The sequence below is a fragment of the Suricata suricatta genome, chromosome 14 (genome assembly GCF_006229205.1).
Source record: "Suricata suricatta isolate VVHF042 chromosome 14, meerkat_22Aug2017_6uvM2_HiC, whole genome shotgun sequence".
In the NCBI taxonomy this organism is placed as follows: Eukaryota; Metazoa; Chordata; class Mammalia; order Carnivora; family Herpestidae; genus Suricata; species Suricata suricatta.
Genome location: NC_043713.1, coordinates 45909384 through 45914984, shown reverse-complemented (window position 1 = coordinate 45914984; position 5601 = coordinate 45909384). Strand labels below are relative to the sequence as shown.

The following is a 5601-nucleotide window of genomic DNA, read 5'->3' as shown; positions in this document are numbered from 1 at the left end:
TTCATTTTAGCCACTCTGACTGGTGTGAGGTGGTATCTCAATGTGGTTTTGATTTGTGTTTCCCTGATGATGAGTGATGTTGAACATTGTTTCATGTGCCTGTAGGCCATCTGGATGTCCTCTTTGGAGAAGTGTCTGTTCATATCTTCTGCCCATTTCTTCACTGGGTTATTTGTTTTTCAGTGTGGAGTTTGGTGAATTCCTTGTAGATTTTGGATACTAGCCCTTTATCTGATATGTCATTTGCAACTATCGTTTCCCATTCTGTGGGTTGCCTATTAGTTTTCTTGATTGTTTCCTTTGCCGTGCAGAAGCTTTTTATCTTGATGAGGTCCCAGTAGTTCATTTTTGCTTTCATTTCCCTTGCTTTTGAGAATGTGTCGAGTGGGAAATTGCTGCAGTTGAAGTCAAGGAGGTTGTTTCCTACATTCTTCTCAAGGGTTTTGATGGTTTCCTGTCTCACATTCAGGTCCTTCATCCATTTTGAGTTTATTTTTGTGTATGGTGTAAGAAAGTGGTCTAGTTTCATTCTTCTGCATGTTGCTATCCAGCTCTCCCAGCACCACCTGCTAAAGAGGCAGTCTTTTTTCTATTGGATACTCTTTCCTGCTTTGTCAAAAATTAATTGGCCGTACATTTGTGGGCGATTTAGCATAATTCTTAAGAGCCCTAAGATTTTCAGAATGGGAAACGGGCACAGGCTTCAACTTAAAGTCACCAGCTGCAGTAGTCCCTAACAAGGCAGTCAGGTTGTCCTTTGGAGCTTTGCAGGCAGAAATTGACTTCTCTCTAGCTATGGAAGTTCTAGACAGTGTCTTCTAATATAAGAATGTCTTATCTATGTTGGAAACCTGTTTCGTGTAGCCCCCTTCAGTAACGATCTAGCTAGATCTCCTGGATCACTGCGGCTTCATCCTGCACTTTGATGTTATGGAGGTGGCTTCTTTCCTTAAGCCTCAAACCACCCTGCAAGCTTCAGAGTTTGTTTCTGGAGCTTCCTCCCCTCTCTCAGCCTTGACACAATTGAAGAGTGTTAGGATCTTGCCCTGGGTTAGGCTTTTGGTTTAAGGGAATATTGTCGCTGGTTGGATCTTCTCTCTAGAGCGCTAAAACATTCTATCAGCAATAAGGCTGTTTTGCTTATTGTTTAGGTGTTCACTGGTTTAGCATGTTCAGTTGCCTTTCAGAACTTTATTTTACATTCACAGCTAGGCTAACTGGATGGCATTAGAGGCCCAGCTTTCAGCCTATCTCAGCTTTCACCATGCCTTCCTCACTAAGCTTAATCATTTTCTAGCTTTTGATTTCAGGTGAGACATGAGCCACTTTTTCTCACTTGAGCACTTACAGGCCATTGGCCCAATTTCAATATCACTGTGTCTCGGGGACTAGGGTGGTCTCAGGGGAGGGAGAGCACTGGAGCAATAGCCAGTCAGTGGCCTTGCTTAACCTAGGGTTGCCATGAACCTTCAGTCTGTAAAAACTGCAATACTTGCAAGTGAAAGAAAGTACGGTAAAATGAGTACACCTGTGTACCTGTTTTGTCCTAGGTACTTAACAATGTATTTTGTTAATTAAGACAATTTTATAAGTAGGAAACATCATTGCAATTTTACTTGAGAAATCTGATGGTTGGATGTGATTAGATAACTTGTAAGCTCCTAAATACTAAGTAATAGGTGGAGTGAGGACTTAAACGGAGATCTTCCTAAAAGCATAACTTATGCTGTTTCAACAGGAAATTGCATCCTAGGATCCCTCCGGAAAACTTGAAATTCACAAACTGAAAGAGGGAAGGGAGAGGACTTTCAGCTCCCTTTCCACACAGTAGCTCCTGCCCTTTCACTTCTTTCCTCCGTTGTCTTGTGTAGAACCTGAAGGCCGACTGTACTAGTTCTCATTTTTCCAGCTCTCAGCGAGGAGGGAGGGCCGTGCTTTCCCGTTCAGAGTGGCAACTGCCATCTCAACACCACTCTCCCCTTCCATCCCCCAAGCTCAGTTCAGTCCAGTTTCTAGTATCAGCCGTATCCTGCTTCCAGCAGAGGCAGGACATAAGTAAGTCTTCTGAAGAACCACCTTCTAGCCCACCTGCGTCCCCAACTGCATTAACCTGTTAACTTTTCTTCTTAAAAATTTTTTTAAATGTTTTATTTATTATTGAGACAGAAACAGCATGAGCGGGGTACAGCCAGAGAGAGAGAGAGGAAGACACAGAATCCAAAGCAGGCTCTAAGCTCAGAGCTGTCATCACAGAGCCTGATGCGGGGTTCGAACTCACGAACCGTGAGATCATGACCTGAGCCGAAGTGGGCCACCCAAATGACTGAGCCACCCAAGAACCCCATCCTGTTAACTTTTGTTAGTAATACTGGACATTCTTGGCTTGGCCATAGAACAGTAATTACCAGCATGCATTCTTGTTGATCTTTGGGCCCAATTTCAATTTCTATGCAGCCCTATAGCAGTTATGCATATCATTACATGCTGTATTAAGTTACTTATTCATATTCATCATTTATAAAGCTTTTAGTTTAATTCTTCCTTTTAATTATTTTAAGTTTATCTTTGACTGAGACAGAGCTTGAGCAGGGGAGGGGCAGAGAGAAAGAGAGAGAATCCTAAGGAGGCCCTGTCAGCACAGAGCCCAATGCTGGCCTCGAAGTCATGAAACAGTGAGCTCATGAGCTGAGCTGAGGTCAGGAGTTGGGTGCTTAACCAACCTGGGTGCCCCAATGTTTAGTTTAATTCTTATGCCAAATTCTATTTTCATGCACTATTTTCATAGTTGGTTACATATACTTGTATAGCTAGCTATTCTCTTATTAAGTAAATGAGAAATATATCAATTTCAGTAAAGTCTATACTAGATTTTGTGACGATCTTGTACTTATTCTGCATTTTGCTGGGTCTTTTTCTTAAGTAAGGCTGTACTGATTTCCTAACCATGGATGGGTGTTGTGCCAAAATCTCTTGAAGTCTTGTATTTGTCTAGGTAGGACAGTAATTTGTACCAAGGTAAGAATTTCATTAAGTTTAAAAGGGTTCAGATGATTATGTGGTGGTGATGTTGGAGGGTGGGGGGAGGGCTTGGGTCTTTTGTGCTTTTTTGTTGTGGTAAGATTGATCAGTTGGGGGACTAGTCCATACAAAAGAAGGCAAACAAATCATTGAGCCCATTGATACAGTCAAGAGTTGGGGTCAGATGGTCAGACGAGGGGCAGAAATACAGGGCTAGGATTGAGAGAGAAAGCAGATATGGCAAGACCAGGAGAGTTAGGACAGGGACACCAGGACACGAGAGCCCGTACATGAAGGAAGAACATCTTGGACCTTAGAAATGTATCTCTCTGCTACCCAGGAGCTTTGATAGCTCCCTATTCACAAAATCAAACTCTTCAGTGTCATGAGGATATTTTTGAAAAATACTAAACCAGTGTACATTGATTTCAGATAGCCTCTGATTGTTCCTGTTTGCTCCTTTCATCTCCACCAGTGAAGCATTCATTTGCTTTGGGAGAAAAGGTGAAAATAGCTAGAGTAAGAAGTTGTTACTCAGTACTGAGTTTCCAAAGTTCATAGTAAGAAAGCTAACACATTGGAAGTTTTCAAGAGCCTTTTTTTTTAAGTATATATTTTTAAAAACATTTATTCATTTTTTGAGAGACAGAGAGTGAGCAGGGGAGAGGCAGAGAGTGAGGGAAACGCAGAATCTAAAGCAGGCTCCAGGCACAGAGCGTGATGTGGGGCTCGAACTCATGAACTGTGAGATCATGACCTGAACCAATGTTGGTCGCTTAACGGACTGAGCTGCCCAGGTGCCCCCCTCCCAGGGTTTATTACATATTTGCCGCGGAGGCGGGGTGGTGGTAAAGACAGGATCTAAGCTCATCTCGTGCTACAAAGGGAGGGGAAATGAGAAGTCCTTCCTGGCAATGGGGCTGTGATACTAGGGCGGGTGTAACTAGTGCCCACTGAGAGGGAGAGCGGTTATGAGGAAGGTAGGGAGAATCTGATAGGAATTCCCTAACCTGAACAAGAGCCTTGCTCTCTTTGCCTTCCTGGCTGCCTCTCAGAGAAGCGGTGTGAGGAGCATTGTGTAACGTAAACTCTGCTCCGTTCAGCACCTCCACCCTAATTGTCACCATCAGACACTTGGTAAGTATTTGTTGAATAAAAAGAATTCTGTTTGAAGCAGTAGATTAGAAATGATGGGGAGTCTCTCAGGTGGGCCTGAGAAGATTTCTGGTGCCCCAGCGCCTCCATGTGGCTTTTAGTTGGTCCAGATGTGTTTTGATTGTCACCAAGTGCTGAAATCGCAGGGCCTGAGGCGGGAGCGCACAGTTACTCAACCCGCGTGCAGAGAGCTATCGCACAGCACGTCCAAGCCGGGCTGAGTAACCCCGGCGGCTGGGGCCCTGGGTGCTCAAGGGGACCGAATCAGGGAGGGCTCTCCCAGGCCTTGAACGAAGTAACAGACCACATGTTCCACAGGGTGGGAATACTTCAAGTACAGCCAAGTCAGAGACGACACCCAGGGCACAGGCAGTAGGTGCTGTGCCTCCACCAGCGGTGACAGACAAGCGGCAGGAGAGGGCAACGTGGCTCAGAGCCAGAGCAGATGCTCACATTCACATTCCCTCTTTAGAAGTGGGAGAACCTTCAATAAGAGAGCAATAGCCCAAAAGATTGAATAATTAACCAAGTAACCAAAAGAGACTTTTAAACTAGAAGGGATAAATGTTTTTAACCTGGATCAAATAAATTTTGCCATATGGAAATGAGCATTTTAATGCAAAGTAAAGTAATGCTTTCTGGCAAGTCTGTCACAGTGTGTAAATCTTGATCCCGTTACACGACCCTGAATGCACACGCAGCTTCCTGCTTTCTGCATCTGTCCTGCCTTTGCCGTCCTCGCCCCCATCAGGCACCAGACAGCCTGCCATCTTCTGGTGTTTGCTTTAGGCTGCTCCTCTCTCCAGGAGTTCCTTTGCAGCTTCCAAGTCCTCCATATCCAATTCATGATTTCATTTGACAAATATGTAAATTCCTACCCACTGCAGAGGCTGTGCTGGTGAGATGCAATGGAGGAGGAGAGAGCTCCCTTTGGCTTTGAGGGAAGGGCTCATATCACGACTCGCCTCCTATCATCAACAGCCAGAAACTGTACAAAACAAAGTCCAGGGCCTGGATTCTGGGGTGAAGGGATTCACAGAAAGCAAGCCCCTCATTCACCCTCGTAGCATTTTTCAAATTCTTGCACAGGGAAAGCGAGGCTAAGCAGAGCGCGCAGAAGTGTCCCTGGGGAGTGGAAATGGAGAAGCAGAGTTCAGGGCTACAAATACATGGCTGGAATTCAAGTAACTAAGTATCTGAGGGGGGATCTTTGCAGAGAAGGATCCCCCAAAAGGTCTGCAAAGCCCTTTCCTTTGAGTTGCTGGCCAGCTCCCTGGCGGCTCGCATGTGCAGGGCGGCTTGGGGCTTAGCTGTGAGGAGCTGTGGGGAGACTGGCCGCTGAGTGGGGGAGCTTGAGAAGTGGTGTGCTGCTGGGGCGGGGGGGGGGGGGGGGGGGGGGGGGGGGGGGGGGGGGGGGGGGGGGGGGGG

At 45.7% G+C, this 5601-nt stretch overlaps 1 protein-coding gene across 2 annotated transcripts in view; it reads left to right on the top strand.

Moving 5' to 3' along the window:
• CABYR (calcium binding tyrosine phosphorylation regulated) overlaps positions 1-5601 on the top strand; it is a 19331-nt gene that overhangs the window by 7914 nt on the left and 5816 nt on the right. The gene's annotated exons all lie outside the window — the stretch shown is intronic.